Source organism: Budorcas taxicolor, chromosome 24, assembly GCF_023091745.1.
Source record: "Budorcas taxicolor isolate Tak-1 chromosome 24, Takin1.1, whole genome shotgun sequence".
Taxonomy (NCBI): domain Eukaryota; kingdom Metazoa; phylum Chordata; class Mammalia; order Artiodactyla; family Bovidae; genus Budorcas; species Budorcas taxicolor.
Genome location: NC_068933.1, coordinates 515,245 through 539,897, shown reverse-complemented (window position 1 = coordinate 539,897; position 24,653 = coordinate 515,245). Strand labels below are relative to the sequence as shown.

Below are 24,653 nucleotides of genomic sequence, written 5' to 3'. Positions count from 1 at the left end.
ATGCAAAGTTAGATAAAGGTAGATAAAGAAGATTTATATATGTTACAGATGAACTGCAAGAGGAAAAGAACCATAGGAAAAGAAAACTAAGGAATAAATATAGAAAAAATAAAAATAGGTTTAAAAAATTTTAAAAAAGAAAAGAAAAAAAAAAAGGAAAACTCCACAGAACTGCAGAAGCCCAATGTAGAGGCAGAGGTTTATAACAATAAAAAATGTGACTAGAAAAAATAAAGCTCAAAAGCTTAATTGGATTTCATAGTACCAGTAAAATCGACAGCTAAAACAGAGGGAGGAAAAAAAGAGAAGAAAAAAAAAATCCAAAAGAATCTATAGAACAAGTCAAAAAGAATAGTTAATGTTTTTCTTGAGTCATTGCTGTCAGCGTCCTTTCCCCCGCAGGGAGTCATAGTCCACTTTACCTCCCTCGGATGCCCTCCAGCGCTGTGCTGATCTCTGGACCTGCTGTGGGGCAGCTCAGATTCTAATCTGGTCCTACTCCTGTGTGTTCTTGCCTCCAGTGTCCACAGCTATCAGAACTACTGAGTGTTCTTTTGTGGGAGCTCTCAATGACCTTTTATCTATTCCACAGAGACAGGGTCTTCCTAGTTGATTGTGTGGATTTAATCTGCAGCTTGTGGTAAGGTTTTAGGTCTTCTTCCTTAGCCACACTGCCCTTGGGTTTCAGTTGTGGTTTCATTTCCACCTATACATGTGGGTCGTCCACTGGGGTTTGCTCCTGTGGCTGCCCTGGAGGACTTGGGTTTGTCCCTGTGAAGGCCAGGTGTGGAGGTGGTGCAGCTGCTTGGGTTGCAGGGGTTCTGGCAGCATCAGGTACTCAGGGGAGTTGGCTGCTAGGGCAGCAGGAAATACAGTGCTCTAGAAGGTTATGGCAACCAGTACTGGCCGGTACGCTCCAGTGTTCTTGCCTGGAGAACCTCCTCCTCCCTGACAGAGATGCCTGGCAGGCCACAGTTTACAGGGCAGCAAAAAGCTACACATGACTGAAGCGACCCTGTGGGCATAGATGCAAGACTCTTTTTGCCTGTGGCAGCTGTGCCCCAGTGAGAGTTGAGCATGAATGTGGCACAGCTGCTTGGCTTGCAGGGACCCTGGCAGCGCCAAGTGTGCAAGGACATGGACTGCCGCCACTGCAGGAGTTATGTCCCTATCAGAGTCTTTTTTTGAGCCTCTTGTAGCTGGTGATCAAAAGGCCTATCTGTAGCTCTGCCTGTTCAGGCACTTAGAGGGCTACCTTGCCTGAGGTCCTTCTCTGTTGTTCGATGTGTCAGGCACATAGAGGGGCCCTTTGGCTGGGATCCTAGTCTGTAGGTTGGCACCCCTGGCACTTAAGTGGCACCCTGGGTGGGGTCCTGGCCAGCGTCTCCCTATTGTTCAGCTGCCGATGCTAGCGTGTGGGGAGAGATAGGCTATGGTGGTGGCTCCATCCCCTACCCGTGACTCAGCATTATTGCCTTGCTTCCATGGCTGCCTGGCTTTCCTCCCTCATATCCCCTCAATCCTTCTCTTTTCCCTCACACCCCCTCAGTCTATCTCTCCGCAGTCAACAGCAGCTCTCGCCCTGGGATTGTCCCACAATCCCTAAACTCCAGCTCCCAGCTGCTGTGCCTTCCAGGGGACCAGTGTCCTTGTCCAGGGTGTGTATGGCTGCGGCAAGGACTGTCTGATTCTCATTCCATTTAGGCTGCCACAGATCAGCTGTTTCACTCTCAGCCTTAAATGTTTCTCCTCTGACTCAGACAATTGCCCCATGCGGGGATTGGACCCCTGCCTCAGTTCCCCCACCCACTGAGGGCAGGTCCAGTCCTTCTAACACTCCTGTTTTTCCCGTAGTTCCTTCATCCTACCGAGTTTTGCGTGGTCCTCTGTATTCTTTTCCACTGGTCAGGTACTCTTGTCCCCTGTTAGCTGGTGTTCTGCATGCACTTCTGTCTCTGAAGGTATATTCCTGATGTATCCTTGGAGAGAGATGTACCCCATGTCCACCGACTCCTCCACCATCTTATTCTAGGGAAGATTTTTACCTCTTATTTTTAAGAAAGTTCTATTTGAGTCTAGGGTAAATTGAGGACTATCTTGTAATTAAATGTTAAAAAAAAACTTTTAGCTACTGTTCTACTGGAGCTTTTTATGTATGTTTATATATATTTATAGTTTGAAATCTTACTGTAAACTGTGTGTCCTAAATAAATCGTATTAATTACACTATTTATTAATGACTATGCCTGTTTTAATAAACAGTGATATTTTTGAAGCCAAAACAAAATTAAGTATACATTTTTCTTTTTTTGCCAACTGTGGAATATCTCCTTGTATGACCCACAAGCAAGATATTTGCATTATTTCTTCGACATATCGTAATGTTCTCCAAGAACATAAGCATAAATAAGCCACAGCTGCTAAATGTGGAAATCCAAATCCAAATAAGTAAATGATTCTTGTCTTGTGTCTCAGGTTCCCAGATTGTGGTGAACCGTCTCCTCGGCTGGTGGACCTGAATTTAGCTGGCGATCCTACTGAAGGAGCCTCAGTGGCAGTGCAAAGGGACTCTGGCTTTTGGTGTCCCCGAGAGTTGAAAATTGATCCTGATCTTGGCTGTTCCCTTTTTGCACGTGCGTGATTGTTCACCTCCTTGTCCAAATATGTACTTTAGGAGAGAAGAGCTTTCATTTGCTCAGTATTTCATAGGATTGGTTTCAGTCATTTGCCTCTCTGCCACATTGTTTACTTTTTTAACTTTTCTGATTGATGTGATAAGATTCCATTATCCTGAAAGACGCATTATAATTTATGCCGTCTGCTCCATGATGGTGTCATTAATTTTCTTTATTGTGTTTTTGCTTGAGTACCGAGTCACCTGCAGTGCATCCAGCCCTGCACAGTATAAAGCTTCCACAGTGACCCAAGGAACTCATAACAAAGCCTGTATCATGCTTTTTATGATACTCTATTTTTTTCACTATGGCTGGCAGCATTTGGTGGGTGATTCTTACCATCATGTGGTTCTTGGCAGCTGTGCCAAAGTGGGGTAGTGAAGCTATTGAGAAGAAAGCCTTACTGTTTGATGCCAGTGAGTGGGGCATCCCTGGAATGCTGACCGTCATCCTTTTAGCGATGAATAAAAGTGAAGGTGACAGTATCAGTGGCGTGTGGTTTGTTGGTCTCTACAATGTTGATGCCTTGAGGTATTTTGTTCTTGCACCCCTCTGCCTGTATGTGGTAGTTGGGATTTCACTCCTTTTAGCCGGCATTATATCCCTAAACAGACTGCGAGTTGAGATTCCATTAGAAAAGGAGAACCAGGATAAACTGGTGAAGTTTATGATCCGGACTGGTGTTTTCAGCACTCTATCTTGTACCACTCATGGTTGTAATTGGATGCTACTTTTATGAGCAAGCTTACCGCGGCATCTGGGAAACAACATGGATGCAAGAACACTGCAGAGAATATCACATTCCATGTCCATATCAGGTAAGGGAAACCTTGTTCTAAATTTCAAAATATTTAACAGTGAAAAGAGCTAATCTTAGCTGTGTTTTTCTTTTTAACTCTTCATGAAAAACCTGAACATTAAAATTTTGAAGTGAAGTTAATGAACAAATTTATTGTAGTAAGAATGTCATACACACGTTTCTGTTAACACCTTCCTTCTAAAAGATCACTTTTGTGAGTCCAAGCCATGGGCTTTTAAGCACCTTACTTCTGTTATCACAAAACAGTTGCTTGTTGATTACTTAGAAGTCTGCAGGTTTGAGGGGAAGATGTTGATTAAAAGACAGTGTCTGTGGAAATTTTACTGATACTTAGAACGGGAGTTTTTAACAGTTTTGAAAAAAATTAGAATGCATTTGTACAAACAGTTTCATCTTTCAGTTGGTCTTCAGTTCAGTTCAGTCACTCAGTCGTGTCCAACTCTTTGTGATCCCATGAATCACAGCACACCAGGCCTCCCTGTCCATCACCAACTCCCAGAGTTCACTCAGACTCATGTCCATCGAGTCGGTGATGCCATCCAGCCATCTCATCCTTGGTTGTCCCCTTCTGCTCCTGCCCCCAATCCCTCCCAGCATCACAGTCTTTTTCAATGAGTCAACTCTTCGCATGAGGTGGCCGAAGTACTGGAGTTTCAGCTTTAGCATCATTCCTTCCAAAGAAATCCCAGGGCTGATCTCCTTCAGAATGGACCAGTTGGATCTCCTTGCAGTCCAAGGGACTCTCAAGAGTCTTCTCCAACACCACAGTTCAAAAGCATCAATTCTTCAGTGCTCAGCCTTCTTCACAGTCCAACTCTCACATCCATACATGACCACAGGAAAAACCATAGCCTTGACTAGACGGACCTTAGTCGGCAAAGTAATATCTCTGCTTTTGAATATGCTATTTAGGTTGGTCATAACTTTTCTCCCAAGGAGTAAGTGTCTTTTAATTTCATGGCTGCAATCACCATCTGCAGTGATTTTGGAGCCCCCCAAAATAAAGTGTGACACTGTTTCTACTGTTTCCCCATCTATTTCCCATGAAGTGATGGGACCGGATGCCATGATCTTCATTTTCTGAATGTTGAGCTTTAAGCCAACTTTTTCGCTCTCCTCTTTGACTTTCAGCAAGAGGCTTTTTAGTTCCTCTTCACTTTCTGCCATAAGGGTGGTGTCATCTGCATATCTGAGGTGATTGACATTTCTCCCGGCAATCTTGATTCCAGCTTGTGTTTCATCCAGTCCAGTGTTTCTCATGATGTACCCTGCATAGAAGTTAAATAAGCAGGGTGACAATATACAGCCTTGACGTACTCCTTTTCCTATTTGGAACCAGTCTGTTGTTCCATGTCCAGTTCTAACTGTTGCTTCCTGACCTGCATACAGTTTTTCTTTTTTGCATACTAAATATTTTGTGATTTACCTTTTAATTTAAAGAGATCAGATAATCATAGAATTTTAATCTAGAGAGGACCTTAGAGATGGTTTATTCACGTTTCCTCTGTAATTTAGAGTTCTTACAAAACCTTTATCTCATTTGAGGCTTAGAAATGTGAAGTGACTTGCTCACTTTATTAAAGTACTTATGCGTTATAGATAACTTCTGTTTATCTCTTTCCCCTAATAGACAGTGAACTCTTTCAATGCAAGAACATCTTTTTCATATTTTTTCAAAGCATGTTCTATAGGTTAGTAGATGATGGCATTGAGAATGGTAATGTGTAGATTGAGAAGAGAAGACATTTTTAAGAAACATTCCAGGTTTACTGGAAACAAGGAGTGTGTGATTAGCATATAGTCAATTCTCATAAATACTTGATGACTGAAAATACCATTTCCTTTTTTATTTTGTGGTATAAATCTACACAAAATTACATTTTAATTATTATATCATAATTTATATATAATATTATAAATATTAGCTACTGGCTTTTAAAAAACCAATCTATAATTGGGAGACCAGAAAAAATGAATAATTCAAATTTTATTACATTTCTTGATAGAATTGCTTATTAGGAACTCTTAATATGAATTTTCAGGCCTGAAGCTAAGTAATCAAATTTTGCCTCTAATGAGAGAGAAAGAGATGATTGAATTACATCATGTGCTTCTCCATGTAAGCTTTGTAGGATTCCAAATATATATTATCTTAGGACTATAAAAGAAAGAATCTTTGGCTCTGAAATAATGATCTGAAAAATACCAGATCTCAAACATGTAAATTAGTAAATTAGAGTAGTTGGGACGACACTATTTTCAAAACATTCCAAAGAATCTTTTAGGATCTTTAGAACCAGTTTGAGCTGTATAAAAATCTGTGTGTATATTCATTTCTTTACAGTCATAGGTTCTATAAGTGTTTTTTATTTCCAACTTACAGAAATAATGTTGGATTTCCAACATCCTAAAAAGAATAGAAAATGGTATAATAACTAACATAGTTATTAAGCTATAAAGTCTGGGCTAGGAATCCTGGCTTCATATCTCACTCTTATTATTTACTGGTTTTATAGCTTTAGATCATCTTCACCTCTTTCCATTTCAATTCCTCATCTGTAGAATGAGTAATGGAATCTCATAGTAATAAAAGAGTAATCGTGTTAGATAGAAATAGTAGTAGAATCTGTCTCCTAGGACAGTTTTTACACATCTAGATGTAGTTAGACGTGTGCCTTCTGAATAATAAGTGCTCGAATGTTCTGTTACTTATTTTTTCATTTATTGTTGCTGCTATTAACTGTTACTTACACACAGACATACATACATAAACTGTTTTTTAAACCATTCAGTACCAAACTTTAGCAAATGCCATGTTTTAAGTTACTGAGAATATACATGACAGTATGTGTACCACTAGCTTGTTCATTTTAACTGCAGATTTAATGGACAAATATACTCTCATTCATTTACTCATTGTTTTGCTGATGGACATAGAGTTCCCAGTGTGACCAAGAATGTTCATGGGATGTATACCCAAAAGTGTAGTTGTGGCATTTTAACGTATAGGCATCTTCAACTCAAGTGGTTATTTTAATTTACACTGGCAGTGTAGAGTTGGAATTCCCCGTTTCGCCCCCTCTTGGTGTTCTCAGGCTTGTAAGTGTTTGCCAACCTTTAAAACAATATGTCAAGCCTATCTTGATTTTTGTTTTTATTTCCCTTGTGCCTCGGTGTTTCCATATGCTTATTGGCTGTTTGGGGTTTCTCTTCTGTGATTTGCCTATTTGTTGCCTTTGTCCACTGCTCTGTCAGGTTATTTGCCTTTTGTTGTTATTCTTATTTTAATTTCTTCATCAGTTACTTGCAGTGCAGATATCTTATCCTGCTCTCTAGCTTGTCTTTTCACTTTGTGTTTTCTTTACCTTTTGTGTTTTAAGAAATCCCTCCCAACCTCTAAAAATCATAAAAATGGTCTGCCGTTTTTCTCTAGCAGGTGTTTAAATTTGATTTTTTAATTCACGGCTCTACTCTCTTGAAATTCATTTTTTTCTATGTTATGAGTAACAGTTGTAGTTTTTCCTATGAATGGTGCTTTTTGCACCATTTATCAAATAGCCCATGTGAATAGTCATGCATTACTGTAATATACAAGTTCCATTTTTAGGCTCTTTTATTTACTGCTCTGTTTGAACAACCTTGTTTCAGTCCCACATTTCCTCTACCTTATGCTTCTTCAAAATTATTTTAACTGTTCCTGGCACTCTTCTGTTTGAATTTTAGAGTAATTTCTTCAGGAGAAACAGTTTATATTTTGTTGAAATTGTTTTAGGTTTTAAATGAATCCAGGGAAAACTTCTGTCTTTGTGATACTGAGTTTTAGTATCTTTTTGTTTCTGTATGTATGTATTCATTAATATGTTTTAGGTACCTTACAGTGTTTGTTTCAATTGTGAATGAGATCTTTTCTCTGTACGTTTTTCAGTTGGTTATTGCTGGTCTACAAGAATGCCACTGAGTTTTATATATTGACCTTATCTTGAGCATCCCTGCTGAACTCTTCTGCTAGCTCTAATTGTGTGTAAATTCTCTTATGTATTCTTTGTAGAAATCCTTTTGCGGCAGGCAAGGCCAAGTTCATATCTCACATTTCCAGTTCTTACGTTTTATTTAAGATTTTTGTGTCTATACTCATGAGAGATATAGAATGTGATATTAATAGTTTTTCTTTTCTTGCCACGTATTTTTCCTTTTTGGTGTCAAGGATGTAATAGCTTCATAAAGTGAGGTCTTTTCCTCCTGTTCTCTCAAACAGTTTTTACAATGAATAGGGACTGTCTGCTCTTTGAAAGAGTTGGTATTTCATCCTGTAAAAATACTCTGTCATGCTATCTTTGAAGTAAAGAGAGAGAAATTTCATCTTTCCAAACCGAAATTCTGCAATTCTCCATTCCTCCCTATCTCCTGGCCTTTGGCAACCATTGTTCTAGTTTATTTCTCTATGAATTTGACTGCTCTGGGTACCTCATATTAATGAAACTCAAACACTAGAATTATAATATTAGTTTTCATTCAGGATTTTACTTCAGAGGAATTTTATACAGACTTGTAAACTGAGCACTAGAGTTATTGAATTCCTATTTGAAGTAATATCCATACATAATGGAATACGATTTACTGTTACTGAGCATGCCTAAAAGAATGCTTGTCAAGTTTTGATGATAATTCCTAATGAGAGGTTTTTAAAATGTATTAAGCAATGATATTATCCTTGAGATAGCCTCCTCAGGTGTCTTGGAGAACGTAATATTTGAATATATGTTCACATGAATATCAGTGCAGTTTCTTTGTAGTCATTCCTCATATTAATGAAACTTTCAAACATTTGAAAAATGTTTGAGGTAGTTGATCACATTGTTTCAAAATACCCAGTTGGGTTTAAAGTAAATTGCATGTATTTAAGTCCCTGATTTGAAGAAAAATGGGCTTGTGTAAAGTATTTTAAAATATTTAAAATGAATGTCCTTGCTGAAAACAGGAATTCACTGCTTGGATTTTAAAATGCTTTACACCAACTGTTTTTTGCAAGAACACTTTTTAAAAAATGTGTGTTAAATAATTCTTGAGAAAGTAATATTTAATGCCTGAAAAGAGTTGGTCATGAAATACAGCTTGAGTTTTCAGAATAATGTATATTTTACAGTTTAAAATCAGTAAAGTTTATTCCTCGAATATGTTTCATCTTATGTATTATTTAAATAACAGCAATTTTCCAGGTACTTAGGGTTTTTTTTTTTTTTTTCCTTTTAAAGTATTTCCTTCTATTTATTTAGGGGCTTCTAAGAGGCTCAAAGCATTTTATGGAAGAGTTACACATTTCAAAGTTTGTTGATATTTCTAGAAAGCCATTCACATATAACATATTTATTAAAATCATGGGGTTTAAAGTCCCGTCTGTAACACTTTGAGTCTCCGTTTCCTCATGTAAATATAGGGAATAATATGTTAAATATAGTAATATCTACCTCATAGGTGGCTGTGAAGATTAAATGAGAAAATAAAGTTAAGCCTCTTACTAGAATGCCATGCACAAAGAAAAATTTCATTACTCTGTTGTTGCAAGTGCATAATTCCTGAGGTTTAAAAAAGAATTGTTCTTATATTCTATATTAGAATCATCATTTTGTCTTTTAAACATTGATTTTCAAAAGAACATGTTTCCTTTCCTAAAGTTACCCCCTTCATTTTTTTCTCTTTCATCCATCTAATCCAGTTATCTATGTCCCAAGGAATTTTGATACTAGAACCTGTGTTTCAATAATAGAAATGTGTTACCGTAATAGAAGCAGCTTAGCCAAGAGTGTCAAGTTCACATTAGAGCCATTTGTAGAATTTTTAAAATTGTCTAGAAAACAAACAAAATCCCATTATTTCTATTTTCAGACACAGAAGGCAGCCCATCTGTTGTTTATCTAATCTTGATTCAGAAACATACTAAAATAGAATAATAGCATCTTATCTAACTTATGATTTTAGCTTCATTTTCTGATAACAGTGTTTCCCCTTCACCAGACAATACCAAAAGGAATCAGCATTGTTTATGAAAGGACCATAAGCAAATGGGTATGTTTTGCTCTTCCAATATTAATGACAGCAAATAATTCTCTATAAATATATAGTATATACTACTAATCTTTTTTTTTCCCCCCTGCTACTAATCTTTAAAGTGGTAAGTATCCTGCCTGTAACTTCCTAGCACCAAACTGATTTTTCCCCAAAATCGTTCAGTGTCTCTAATAGAGGGAAAGAAGGAGAGTTACTGAAAAAATATTCTAAGTCTCTTACAGGAAGATGTTTTGAAATGTTGTATTTTAGAAGTATAGAAGTGTAGACTATTAAATTTATTGTAGAAGTGTTCATGTACAGGCTGTAAAATGCTATCAGGGGCACTTTTGGATAAATACTTTAAAATATACAAGTCATTTTGGCCTGTGCTAAACAGACTAAATAGCCTAAGCCATGAGTTCCGTTTTAGTCTTAACTCAGATAAACTGGCAGTGGTGGTGGTGGTCATTCTTTAAGTTGTGTCCGACTCTTTGTGACCCATGAAGTGCAGCACGCCAGGCTTCCCTGTCCATCACTATCGAAGAGCCTCGTCTTTTTTTGGCTACTGTTACAAATCCCGTAGACTAGCTGATGAAAAACAGAAAGTTGTTTCTTGTAGGCCTGCAGGCTGGGGAGTCCCAAGATCACCAGCAGGTGCCACGTCTGGCGAGCCTGTTTCCTGGTTCCTAGACTGCCTGCTGCTTCTCCCTGTCCTCACAGCATGTGAGCCCATTCCCTCGTGGGCTGACCCGTCCCAGAGTGCCTGCCTCCTAGGATCATCACCACGTCCAGAGTGAAGTTTGAGGGCCCATAAACTGTCAGCCCATTGCAATCCATAAGTACACCCTGCATTGTTTCAGTCCTTTGAAATAATTCGAGCTTTCCTAATGGCCCAGTATATATTCTTTTTGTTATATGTTCCTTGGGCTTTTGAAAATGATATGTATCAGTGGGAATGCAATACCAGTTAGATCAGGTTTGTCACTCATGTAATTCAGATTCCGGAGGCCATGTTGAGTAAAAGCAGAAGTAGGTGACATTACCTGTAATATATTTTATTTTAACACACCCAAAATATTATCATTTCAGTGTGTAATAAACATGATAAGAGCTAATGAAATAGTTCACGTTCTTTTTTTCATGCTAAGTCTTTAAAATGCAGTGTGTGCTTCAGGCTTCCAGCACATCTCCTTGTAGAGCCAGCCGCATTGCAGGTACTTCATGGCTGCCAGTGACTACGTACCAGGGAGCCCAGTTCCATGAGAGATGTGTCTTTAACGTCTCCCACTGGGATTATGAACTTGGCTGTTACTCCTTTTCAATTTCTGTTATTATGTACATTCAAATTTAGAATCCTCATCTTATTGCTAGACTGAACTTGTATCAGTATGAGATGCTCCTTTTTATAGCTAGTGATGCTTCGTTCTTTAGACACTATTTGACAGTGATGTTGCCACGTCAGTTTTCTGTCCTTGTTGGCCTGGGTATCTTTTACTTTCATCTGTCTAAAAGACCTTCCATCTTAACATGTACCTCTGTGAATAGTGTATAGTTTTCATTGAAATCAGTTGGACACTTTATCTTTTAATGAGAGTGTTTGCTCTGTTTATAATGTTGATATTCAGTGCGTAGACACCATCTTGCTGTGTGTTTTCTGTTTGTCCCACCTAGTCCATGTTCTTTGCTCTTGCCTTCTTTGAGAAGTATGAAGTGTTTCTCTAGTTCTGTGCTCCTCTGCCAGGTTGTTGGGTGCACATTTGCAGACACAGCGTGTGTTTTACATTCAAGTCTAACTTAGTACTTTTACTGCCTCCCTGACAGGACTGTTTTCTCCTTGTCGCTGTTATCCTTTCAATTGTTAGATATATTTTTGGCGTTAACATCATTGTTTTGTAGAGTTAATATTTACCCTCACAGTTACCTCATTGTTGGTCTTTACTTGTTTTTTATATTTCCATCAGAGTCTACTTTTCCTTTTCCCAAAGCACTGCCTTAATATTTTTTTTAGTTCATGTGTGTGGGTGATGAGTTTTCTCATTTCTGTTTGCCCTAAAGTTTTTATTTTGCTTTCATTTTCGAAGAGTGTTTTTGTTGGGTATAGAATTCCAGGTTGGTGGTTATTTGTTTTGCAGCATTTTACAGATGCCAGTCCATTATCTTCTGACTTCCTTGTTCTTGGAAAGTCAGCTCTCAGTGTTGTGCCATTAAAAGCCACACCTTTTTTCCTCTGAGCCCTTGAACATTTTCTTCTTGCCTTAGGCACCTGCATAGCTGCAGAAACCAAAGTATGGTTTCCATTTTTGAGTCAATGGTCTGATTCTTGAACCAACTCCCTGTAAGTTCAGTCGCTCCGTGTCTGACCCGTTGCGACCCCATGGACTGCAGCACGCCAGGCTTCCCTGTCCATCACCAACTCCCGGAGCTTGCTCAAGCTCATGTCCATTGAGTCGGTGATGCCATCCAACCAACTTATCCTCTGTCGTCCCCTTCTCCTCCTGCCTTCAGTCTTCCCCATCATCAGGTTCTTTTCCAGTGAGTCACTTCTTCGCATCAGGTGGCCAAAGTATTGGAGCTTCAGCATCAGTCTTTACAATGCATATTCAGGACTGATTTGTTTTAGGATTGACTGATTGGATCTCCTAGCAGTCCATGGGGCTCTCAAGAGTCTTCTCCAACTCCCCAATTCAGAAGCATTGATTCTTAGAAAATTCAGCCTTCTTCATGGGCCAACTCTCACATCCATACATGACTACTGGAAAAACCATAGCTTTGACTAAATGAACCTTTGTTGGCAAAGTTATGTCTCTGCTTTTTAATATGCTGTCTAGGTTTGTCATAGCTTTCCTTCCAAGGAGCAAGCATCTTTTAATTTCACCATCTGCAATAATTTTGGAGCCCAAGAAAATAAAGTTTGTCACTGTTTCCATTGTTTCCCCATTTATTTGCCACGAAGTGATGGGGCTGGATGCCATGATCTTCATTTTTTGAACGTTGAGGTTTATGCCAGCTTTTTCACTCTCCTCTTTCACTTTCATTAAGAGGCTCTTCCGTTTCAACCCCTGGAGGCATTTCTTATTCCCCTCTCTGTCTTTTCTCCACCCTGAGGGTCCCCATTTATAGTTTTTAACAACGTAGTTTGACAAGGGGCTTCTTCAATATATTCTATACTTTTTCCCTTTTATATATATATTTTAACCGATCCATCCTTCAGTTCACTGATCCTCTCTTCAGCTACGTCCAATCTGTTGTTAAGCCCAGAGACTGAGTTTTTAAATTCAGTCACTGTTATTATAAAGTTCTAGAGTCAGTTTTGATTTGCAGAAATTTTTCCATTTGTCAAGTATGTTTTTGAACAGGTGATGTTTGCATCTGATGCCTCTAGCTGATACCTCTGGATCTGGTTCAGTTCTTTTTCTCTTGGTCCTGTTTGTTGTTACACCCTCTTTTGCTTTTTTTTTTTTTTTTGGTTGCATGTTGGACATTGTGTTTAGAAAACCCTAGACATTCTGAGTGATGCTGTCTTCTCTAGAGTTTCCTCTGACGCAGACCTCCAGTGGGCACAGAGCTGTCTGTTCACTCAGTGCCTGAGGAACTTGAGGCTGGAGGGTCCTTGTAAGCTCAGTCTCAGCAGCCTTAACCCACCTTCTCCCCCGACCCCAGGGAGGAGCTTTCTAGCGTCTCGGTCTGGAAGTCTGGGGTGCCTCCCAGGGACCCCTCTTCTCGGCAGGTCCTGAAGCCCACCGTCTGTCTCCTGAGCACCACAAGGTGACTGATACTCAGCGCTCAGCCACTGTTGAGCAGCATGTTGGATACGTTTTCTGACATCTGGACTGACTCGTCAGGCCTGCGCTTGAATTTTTGTCTCCCCATTTCAAGGAACCGTCCAGAGCTGTGTTAGCCAGCCCCCTCTGCTTGACTTTTTCCCTGCCTTTTCTTCACAGAGTGGATTTTGCTCAGATGCCCCAAGGGAAGGAGCGGTCGTCTCAGTCTCCAGCTCCCTCACTGGGTTTCCTTTTTGTTTGAAATCTTGGATTGTGGCTGCCTAAGGACCTCTTTGGAGAAGGCAATGGCAACCCACTCCAGTACTCTTGGCTGGAAAATCCCATGGGCAGAGGAGCCTGGTAGGCAGCAGTTCATGGGGTCGCTAAGAGTCAGACACGACTGAGCAACTTCACTTTCACTTTTCACTTTAATGCATTGGAGAAGGAAATGGCAACCCGCTCCAGTGTTCTTGCCTGGAGAATCCCAGGGAAAAGGGAGCTTGGTGGGCTGCCATCTATGGGGTCGCACAGAGTTGGACACGACTGAAGTGACTTACCAGCAGCAAGGACCTCTTTTAAACCGTAATTAGCTTTTCTAGCTCTTGGCAGGCTGACCTACGAGCTGCTTGCACCTGTCACTGGAAGTGGAGACACCCTGGGTGTCTTCTGTGATCTGAAGCCATATGTAATTGTATTGATCAAGTTTATTTGATACCGAGAAAAACAAGAACCAGGGGTCCTTGCTTGGTACCCATGGTTGTTTTTCTGATCAGAATCCCCAGCTTGCCTGGGCTGTTTCAGTGCCACGTGAGCTTGGTAAGGAGGTGGAGCAAGTGGCCCACGCAGCCTGGAGACAGAGGAGCCGGTCTCCCCTCTTCCTTTGCCCCTGCCTGCCCAGGGCAGGCCTTGCGATGACGGGCTGCTGGTGGCAGATGAGAAGGATGAAGAGGGAGTCAGTTCAGTTCAGTCTCTCAGTCGGGTCTGACTCTTTGCGACACCATGAATCGCAGCATGCCAGGCCTCCCTGTCCATCACCAACTCCCGGAGTTCACTCAGACTCAGGTCCATCAAGTCAGTGATGCCATCCAGCCATCTCATCCTGCAGAGTACATCATGAGAAACCCTGGACTGGAAGCAACACCAGCTGGAATCAAGATTGCCGGCAGAAATATCAATAACCTCAGATAGGCAGATGACACCACCCTTATGGCAGAAAGTGAAGAGGAACTAAAAAGCATCTTGATGAAAGTGAAAATGGAGAATGAAAAAGTTGGCTTAAAGCTCGACATTCAGAAAATGAAGATCATTGTATCCAGTCCCATTACTTCATGGGAAATAGATGGGAAACAGTGTCAGACATTTTTTTTGGGGGGGGGGCCTCCAAAATCACTGCAGATGGTGATTGCAGCCATGAAATTAAAAGACGCTTACTCCTTGGAAGAAAAGTTATGACCAACCTAGATAGCATATTCAAAGGCAGAGACATTACTTTGCTGACTAAGGTCCCTCGAGTCAAGGCTATGGTTTTTCCAGTGGTCCTCTATGGATGTGAGTGTTGGACTGTGAAGAAGGCTGAACGCCGAAGAATTGATGCTTTTGAACTATGCTGTTGGGGAAGACTCTTGAGAGTCCCTTGGACTGCAAGGAGATCTACCAGTCCATTCTGAAGGAGATCAGCCCTGGGATTTCTTTGGAAGGACTGATGCTAAAGCTGAAACTCCAGTACTTTGGCCACCTCATGGGAAGAGTTGACGCATTGGAAAAGACTGATGCTGGGAGGGATTGGGGGCAGGAGGAGAAGGAGATGACAGAGGATGAAACAGCTGGATGGCATCGCAGACTCAGTGGACGTGACATGACCTGTATTCTGTGACATGGTCACATGTGGGTTTTCTTTTTCAGTTTGAAAAAATGACTGCTTTTTAGTCTTCCCTCCAGTTTCACTTTAAGGTTGAAAATGAAAACTTTCTTCTTAAAGTTTAGCATAGTGACTTTACAGTCTTTTTGAAAGCAACAGTTGAGATTTTAAAAACACATCTCAGAGAATGCCAATAGATAAAGCCAAAAACAGAGAATGTATTCAGGGTGAACTGCGGGTGGGACCCCAAACTGTACTCTGTCTCTCCCAGAGTCTGTAATTGCTGAGATGGGTGGATATAGGACCCCAAGCACCCTGGGGACCAAGGCTCTCAAGTGACAGCAGAGGTTTGGGCTGAGCCAGGAGCAGTGTGGCCTGTGCCCTGGCGAGTGGAGAACCACGAGGGTGGGAGTGGGGCCAGGAGAGGGGTGGGAGACTCGGGGGCGGAGGGTGGGGCAGCACCTGGCAGGGTCTAGGAGGCGCTGGCTATTGCGGCTTGAGACAGGAACACCCCTGAACCTCCACCATGCAGCCCCCACGGGGCAGAGTCATCTGGCAGCCCAGGATCGAAGTTTAGAGGGCGAATTTGCAGCAGGTTGAATGAACACCTGTACCCACTGTGGGTTCATTTTAAGTGCCTGGAGAGAGCTTGGTCAAGCCCTTGCTGAGCTTGAGTGAGGGAGTCCGACAGGAAGGACCGAGCTTAGGATGAGAGTGAGGGGCAGCTAGTGTGGTGAGTCGTCCTTAGCCGGGTGGGTTCTGGGGATGCCCTTGAGTTCAGGGGTGCCCTTTAGTAGCCTCACTGGAGGCTTGTTTGAGGGTTAGAGGGGGCAGAAGCCCACTTAGAAGACATGCTCATTTCCAAGGGTGGTGGTTTCTGAAGCAGTTTATACTGTTCGGTTCAACTGTGACCCAGTGCCTTGCAGGGTCATGTTTGACAGGGGGCCTGAGCTGTGGGGATGGCCTTCCTTCTCCTGCACCCCACACTCACCTGACGTCTTTTTGGCAGCCCCTCCCCACTCTCTGCATCCTGACGGTGGGCCTGAGCCTAGCCCCCCTGTTACCACAGAGCCCCTTGTGACTGAGTGGGTTCCGGTTCCGGGCTCCTGGGAGACGTGCTGGAGGCAGAGCCTTGGTGCCATTTCTCCTTGAGACAGCAGTGCTGGTGGTCTTAGTGTGAGAGCGGTGTGTGTGAGAGTGGTGTGTGTGAGAGCAGTGGTCGTAGTGTGAATAGTGGTGGTCGTAGTGTGAGATCGGTGGTGATAGATCAGGAGCCGAGGTATCCTACCGTGAAACAAGGGTTTCCCCCAAGTAGGGAGCTGCCCCATTCCGCGAGGATGGGTCGCAGAAGGGCCCACCTGTGGGGGTTATTCCAGTGCTGCAACCCCAAGGCAAAGGCCAAGACAAGGAAGAACTTCGCCTCGGCCCAAGTCCTGGAAGGAGAGTGGCCTGAGGTGAGAGCAACCTGGGGCTGGTCCTGTAGGATTGGCCCTCACCTGGCGAAGCGTTGGGGTTATGTTTTGTTTCATTAGCATGGCTGTGGGCCCTGCTGGCCAGGGCGTTTTGCCTTTACTGGGCAGGATTGACCCCAGCAGTTTACCTTGTAAGAGGTTGTGCAGGTGCTGCGTGGAGGATGAGCGGGGACTGCACAAGAAGGGAAACACTGGCTGGAGGAGTCTCTGGGGCATGAGGAGCGGGCCAGAGAGTCAGTCCTTGAAGTAGAAAGGCTAAGCCCATTAATGTCTCCCGTCTTACAAAGCACAGACCAGTGTGTCCAGTATTTTAATTACGGGTACCTACTGCTCATGTGTATGACATACACCCTCATCGATACACATGTCTACTACATGCTGGGCACTGTTGTGGGTGCTGAACACTCAGGATGTAGTAGGGGATACGTAGCCCAGAATTTTTTAATTTCTGCAAAGAGAAATAGAAGAACAGAAGACTCCGTGTGGTTCAGTTTGAGCAAGTTCACCACGTGGACGGCCCCACGTGCACACAAATTGTGGTAAAATACATATAACGTCAATTTAATATTTTAACCAGTTGATTGAATGACTGAGTGGCTTCAGTGGAGTCAGGCTAACAGATGGCCTTGGGGTGCCATCTACCTTTTTCCCAGAGGAACACTCCAAAGCCTGGTGGCGTCCTTTTTTCTTCACTCTCCCCAGTGGCTCTAGGTCATTGGTCTGTGTGTCATTTAAGAATCTCTTTATCCACTTTGTTCTTAGGTTTATGTTTTGGAAAGCTTCTCAGATGTCCCTGGGTCTTGAGAAGGCAGGCTTGGATTCTGGATTCTCCCCTGCCATGTGCCTGCCAGGTCGAGGTGGAGGCTGAAGGCCGGTCTGAGTTGTGGTGGTCTGTGTGGTCTTCGGGTCAGTGGAACCCCTCTTCTCTGGAGGAGCAAGGAGATCCTTTGTGTGGAGCCTGGAGAGACTTGACAGGGCCAGTCTTCACAGTCTCGCTGTCTTTTTAATTTATGTTTGTATTTAGTTTCTCATTTCACTGTTTGCTAGGAGTTTCCAACTCCTTCGCGAGAACTACCAATATGTAAGGAGCAACTTTGTAGAAGAGAAGAAGAAATTACAGACCTGAGAACAGAAAGAAACAACACCAGGGTCAGTAGGGGTATCCTCACGTGTTGACATTTGCCCCGCGGGGTCACCGCTAGCCTCCGTGTTGCTGTTTTTAAACTGTCTGATTTTCAAGTCATTTGTCACATCTTCCCACTGAGCAGACCAGGGTGGATCAGTTTGAGGTTCTCATACCTTGCTTCAAATTTATGATGAGAGCTAATGTAATATTAGTACATTTGAGGGGGGAATTCTCTTAACTTTGATTTTTGTCCATGCTACACTTTGTGTGGGATCTTAGTTCCCCGACCAGGGATTAAAACCCATGGCCCCTGCAGAAGTGTGGAGTCTTAACTACTGGGCCCCTGGGGAAGTCCACTCTAAGTTTAGACTGAACTGGCGGATTCCAACATGCCTTAGCATGTTTCTGGCTACAGCGTGAGGCTGAGAGGAGTTATGGGCCCTGAATTCGAGCATGAGGTTGAAGGTGCACCTTTGGCCCTGTCCTGAAGCTGCTGCTGGAACACCTGGAGTGCCTGGTTTCCCGGTATGTGCCGTCCCTCTGGATGACGGCAGGCAAGCGGCAGGCGCAGTCCCTAGCAGGCATGACCAGCGAGGTGGAGGTGCTCAGGGCGCTGAAATTGCTGTTTGAGCACCCCAAGTCCCTGGACGAGAAGGTACCCACCACCCAGCCGTCCTGGATTTGTACACTTGCTGCCTTGTTAGGTGGGTGATGCACGTATTTATGTAACTAGTTGACTTTTGAGCTTCTTGAATTCTTGTATATACATTTTTTTCTCTAAGAAGTCAGAGTTTTATATGGTTAAAAAGCGTTGCCTGCGTACATGCTCAGTCATATCCGAATCTTTGCAACCCTGTGGACTGTAGCCCACTACACTCCTCTCTTCATGGGGCTTCCCAGGCATGAATACTGGAGTGGCTGGCCATCTTCTACTCCAGGGAATCTTCCCGACCCAGGGATCGAACCTGCCCTCTTGCGTTAGCAGGCGGATTCTTCACCAGTGAGCCACCTGGGAAGCCCCCCGTTAAAAAGTATTAGTTGGCATGAATGTCTCGAGATTTATTATATTCTGTCTATCAACTTGCAAATAAAAACTGGGTAATAGAATTAATTTAGGATAACATTTTGTTCTCAAACTTCGAATTTAAAGCTGTTAACAAGCAGATTTTCTTGACGTTAAGATCAATGAGAGACATTAAAGGTATTCTGTTACAGTATCCATGTATTAGGGTGAGTATACACTAAGAAGAGTACTAACGTATATACACACATCAACACACAGTGACTCGGCTCCTTTTATTTGAGTTGAGAGCATGATTACGAGTAGCACTTGAAAGGTGTAGTTTGTTAGAAGAAGAATTAGGTGCCACACATAAAGAGGTAAGTTTGATCAGTCATCGTGTAATTTCAGTTAAGGGTTTGTCATTTGAATCCTTTCATTTTAAAACAGAATGAAGGCTGTAGTGGTGGGCATCAGATGTTATTTCTCTTTCTGATTGAGGACCCGTTCACCTGGGGTATTTTAATGACTAGTAAACTAGCCTTGTGGCTTAGAGCTGCAGGATCTCTTCAGTGCCCCTTTGTCCAGGAGAGGACAGATTCTGACTCTAATCACCTGGTGGTATTCACGGTGGATAGCATCACTATGTATTTTCTTTTTATGTTGTGTTTTCAGTTTCGAGTTGAGTTTTTCCAGGTGGAGTTTTGCTGTCTTTACTTATTTCTTTACTCTGATTCAATTTTTTCATTTATCCACATTCAGGGCTTCCATGTAAAATTGGGTTCAGTTCCTGATAGACTAGAGCTGCCCTGAATGTCACTGATGAGACGTGGTCCTCTCGTGCCCAGGTGCAGACCCTGAAGGAGCGGGACTGGGAGCGTGCACAGCAAGCCAGCGTGCTGGCCAATGTGGCGCAAGCATTCGAGAGTGATGAGAGTGTGTCTGATGATGAGGGCGACAGGGTCACCCTCTTCAGCTCGGCCACTCAGCTGTCACTCAGCGGGCAGGGCGATGCCGAGACTCTGACTGTGATGCTGCAGGAGCAGCTGGATGCCATCAACGAAGAGATCTGGTCGGTGATCCCATACTCAGCTCCCTGGAAACTCGGTTTCTCTGAGGAGCGGCCTCCTCCTAGGGAAATCTTAGTGTTCCATGTAAGAAACCTGAGCTCAGGTCTGCTTGAGGAATTTTCAGTTTTGAGATTGCCCTTGATTATAGAGCTCAGTCAGCTGGGGCGTTCTGTCCACAGTGTGGTGTCAGCGCTCTTTGGGGGCCGTTGTGGGGTGCCCCCATCAGCTCTGAGCCCCGAGGTGGGTAAGGTGCTGAGGCGGTGTCCCCTGCGGCCTGTGCACCCTCCTGTGTCCCTCGGAGCCCCTGATGTTCTGGTGAAAAACCACCTGGAACAGAAAAGCTCGGGTTTTGGGGTTGGCAAATTCCCACTCAGATCTGCATTTTCCTTTTTAACTTAATGCAGTGTGAAGATTGGCTTGTTGTAAGACAGTGGTCCAAGGACATGTGTTTGAGTTTTTCTCATCTCATCAGTATATTTAAGATGTTTTCTTTAGACACCATCTTGGCAGTTAGAACAATTTACAAAACGGGATAGAATCCAAAGGCCGGCCTCATGGTGAGCAGGGGGCCTTGGGTCTGGGTGCAGCCGGGTGGCTGGTGGCCCCAAGGCCTGCCTGGTGCCACACCCGCACAGCTATGCCGGTGTCCCGAGTCCATGTTCAGAGTGGCCGCAAGCCAATGACCCTGCACAGGACCAGGCAGAGCTGCTGCTCAGACTGTTCTCGTCACGAAGCCCAGGCCGAGGTGCCCGTTCCTGTCAGCCTAGCGTGGGGGGGCGGGGGGGGGGGGGCGGGGGAAACGCAGGGGGTGAACGAGACAACCACAAATGCAGGTGGTGCTGCCTCCCCATTTGACGCCGAGACAGACAGCTTTGTGGGCCGTGTTTGAGCACAGACAAGCTCAGAAAGATGGTCTTTCTGCATCCCTGCAGGAAATATGGAACAGTTATATAATAATATTTTTATTTTTACAGCAAATTGTCAGGTAAAAGTGATTTTTCCTTATGCAACAAGTTGACTTGATGTAAATGGTAAATTCTGTCCATCAACTTGTTATCAACAGTGAAAAACTTTCAAGATGTATAAGTAGAAGTGAAGCAGGAGAGTTTCCTTCCTGTAAGAATCTTGTATTTTAATTTGAAAATCATTTTATTTGCATAATCGTGTATTTAAACTGCTATATAAAATCATCCATGACACATTAGGGGAGAAGAGCAGAAACCGTGAATTGTAGGTTAATGCAGCACATTGACATGAATCCAGAAACTCACACAAAGCTGGTGGAGAACTTCATCCAGTGATGCATTTGTACATATTCAAGCTTTAAAAAAAAAACAAAAACAGATCAACTCAGCACTTCATCTGGTCTGGAGACTTGTGTTTAGAAACTCCAGCTTTTTCGTGAATTGCTGTTTTGATTGTACAGAGATCCGGATTCACAGTGGAAAAGACTTGAGGCACTGACGTGCATCTCTGTCCTGAGAGCAGGGGAGGTAAAGCTTGTCAACTTCAGGTATCTCCTCACAGGAAGAGAGTCGCCACCAGGGCCCCTTCAGAATGTTAGAGTAAAAAGTGAAATCAAACGTGAATGATCAGGGGCCAGTTTGTAAGACTCATTGCTAAGTTATTCTAAGTTGGAGAATATTCAAAAGAGGAAAATTCAAACCTTTTTGCTGAGATGTTAATTGAGCAACTGATTCTGGAATTTGCTAATCGTGACACAGAATGCCAGTGCAGTTTGTTGCCCAGACACATTCCTGTGCTGACAAAGGCAGGTGACAGGTTTTATTCTATTTTAGGTTGATCGAAGAAGAGAAGGAGAACACGGAGCAGTGGGCTGAGGAGACTGAGAGCAGGGAGGGCAGGGGGAGCTTAGGCAGCCTCCCCCGTTTTAAATCAGTGAGCTCCCTCAACCTGCATCCCGCCTCCTCAGGTGCCAGCTCCTGCCCGCCCCTGCCCAAGCCCAGAAGGAGGCGGCACTGCCCGGCACGGGAGGGAGACCGGCTGGGCATCGTGACTCGGATATGTGTCTGCCTCCTCCCTGCCGCATCCTTCCCCCAGGACACTGGTTTTCTTTATTTTGTTTGTTTTTTGGTTTTTCTTTTTTTCCTTAGAAGAAAATCAGGTACATTTGCTACGCGTAGAGGTCTAAAATTTTTTAAACTGCCTAGTCTTTAATCATTCCACAATGGCACAGTGACAAATTCGTCTTGATATTTGGACCATGGGCTTAGCACGTCATCATGAACTCAGCCAGAGCCTACCTCTGTAACACTGGGCCTGGCCTGTGCTGGGCACAGCAGCTGCAGGGAAGTTTCTGTTTTCAGGGAGCGGACAGCTTCGTGAAGGTAACCATAGGCAGCTCTCATGGTGTGGGAAAGGTGTGCAGCACATTTTCCATTGGGGCTGCCTGACTGCAGGGTGCAGGGCATGCGGTGGGAACAAAACCAAGAATCCACACTGGTCTGCTTGCTGATGGACCTGGCCATGCGCTCAGGCCAGCTCTGCGTGTGAAACCAGGTTAAAAGCCCAGGGCCCCAGGGCCCCAGGGAAGACGTCGGGCTGCCTCACTTTTCTGAGTCTAAAAATGGGATGACGACCTAGGGCTTTTGGTGACAGAGTGTGCAGCTCTAAAGCACATGTTCCAGCTTTCTTGTGTGTTTAGCTTGGGTTTTGTGAGTGCATTGCTATTTACCCCATGAAATCATGTGTACAACACTCTGCTTTGTAACTGGACTTGTATTATCACTTTTTTCTGTTACCACCCATTTCATGGTAGCTGCATTGTTAGTCAGCTTATAATTAAATTAACCGTGAATCATTTTAGCAGCCTGTGAAGTGGTAACTAGTCCATTTGGTGGTCTTTTGACACTGTTTTTATAATTTGCATCATTGGCTAATTAGTTGATATTTAAAGTTCTTTGACCATTTCTCTGTGGTTTCATGCTTGTTTTCTTTCCGAGTATTTGTTAAGGAACAGTTCTGTATGTTTTCCTTGCTGTTGGAGTTCTCTGACGGTGTGTCTGCTTTCAACATTGGTTTTGATTTCCTGTCTCATCCTGTTGTCTGCTTAGTGGTCCTCAATCCAGACCCCTCCCCCACCCCCGAGGCTGTAGTTTACCCATCCCTCTCCCCTCCCCCATCCCCCCACTTGCTCTGGTCATAGCCCTGCTGTGGTCCACACGGTGTGTGCCCTAGGTCTGGTCTGTGCTTTGTCTTCATGTCTCGTTAAATGGTATTTTTCCCCCATAGCAGTAAGTTGAATTGGTATATCACTATGCAGTTACAGGAGAAGGCAATGGCAACCCACTGCAGTACTCTTGCCTGGAAAATCCCATGGACAGAGGAACCTGGGTGGATGCAGTCCATGGGGTCGCACAGAGTGGAACACGACTGAAGTGACTTAGCAGCAGCAGCAGCATGCAGTTACAAGCAAAATGTAAATGAATCCTAAACTACATATCATGTGTAATTCATAAATGAGATTGTGCTTACGTAAAGAAATGATCCTCTTAAGTGTAGAATTAATGGACTTTTAGATATGCAGATGACACCACCCTTGTGGCAGAAAGTGAAGAGGAGCTAAAAAGCCTCTTGATGACAGTGAAAGAGGAGAGTGAAAAAGTTGGCTTAAAGCTCAACATTCAGAAAACTAAGATCATGGCACCTGGTCCCATCACTTCATGGGAAATAGATGGGGAAACAGTGGAAACAGTGTCAGACTTTATTTTGGGGGGCTCAAAAATCACTGCAGATGGTGATTACAGCCATGAAATTAAAAGACGCTTACTCCTTGGAAGGAAAGTTATGACCATCCTAGATAGCATATTAAAAAGCGGAGACATTACTTTGCCAACAAAGGTCCGTCTAGTCAAGGCTATGGTTTTTCCAGTGGTCCTCTATGGATGTGAGAGTTGGACTGTGAAGAAAGCTGAGTGCCGAAGAATTGATGCTTTTGAACTGTGCTGTTGGAGAAGACTCCTGAGAGTCCCTTGGACTGCAAGGAGATCCAACCAGTCCATTCTAAAGGAGGTCAGTCCTGGGTGGTCATTGGAAGGACTTATGCTAAAGCTGAAACTCCAGTACTTTGGCCACCTCAAGTGAAGTGTTGACTCATTGGAAAAGATTGATGCTGGGAGGGATTGGGGGCAGGGGAGAACAGGACAACAGAGGATGAGATGGCTGGATGGCATCACCAACTCAATGGACATGAGTTTGGGTGAACTCCAGGAGTTGGTGATGGACAGGGAGGCCTGGCGTGCTGCAATTCATGGGGTCGCAAAGAGTCGGACATGACTGAGCAACTGAACTGAACTGACACAATATCCTTTCTGTGTTGGTGCTTGTATTTAAGACTGTAAATCTCATCAGCTTTTGCACAGTTAATGTCTCTACTAGACTCTTTAAAAAAGTATCTTCTATGGTTAATAAAATGTAAAGACTGCACCTGCTGTTATGCTAGCTTTCATTCTTACATATTTTCACAGGGAACCTGTTTTTAATGAATTTATTTTGAGAAGTTTTAAATCAAATTCTATGTCAGGATTTTACATTAATGTCCAATAGGTGGTTAGATTTATTCAATGTTAAAATAGGTGAAGGGTTAATGGGGGCCACAATAGGGAAAGTGGAGATGTGCTGCTTGCAAACAGGATGTTCTGCCAAGGAGATGGACACAGCCTTGAGATTAATGGTCCCTTGCAAATAAGGGAACATTCCCTTCTTGTGATAAAGGCTCTAGACAGACTCTGCAGTAAGCCGGAATTTCACTCCCTTTTGCTGTACGATAACATTTATGCACATGCGCTGTACTGAACAAGTTTGGT

General features: G+C 43.3%; 1 pseudogene; it reads left to right on the top strand.

Moving 5' to 3' along the window:
- LOC128068157 (frizzled-3-like) overlaps nt 1-3,514 on the top strand; it is a 43,703-nt pseudogene extending 40,189 nt beyond the window's left edge.
- Nucleotides 3,515-24,653: the final 21,139 nt, after the last annotated feature.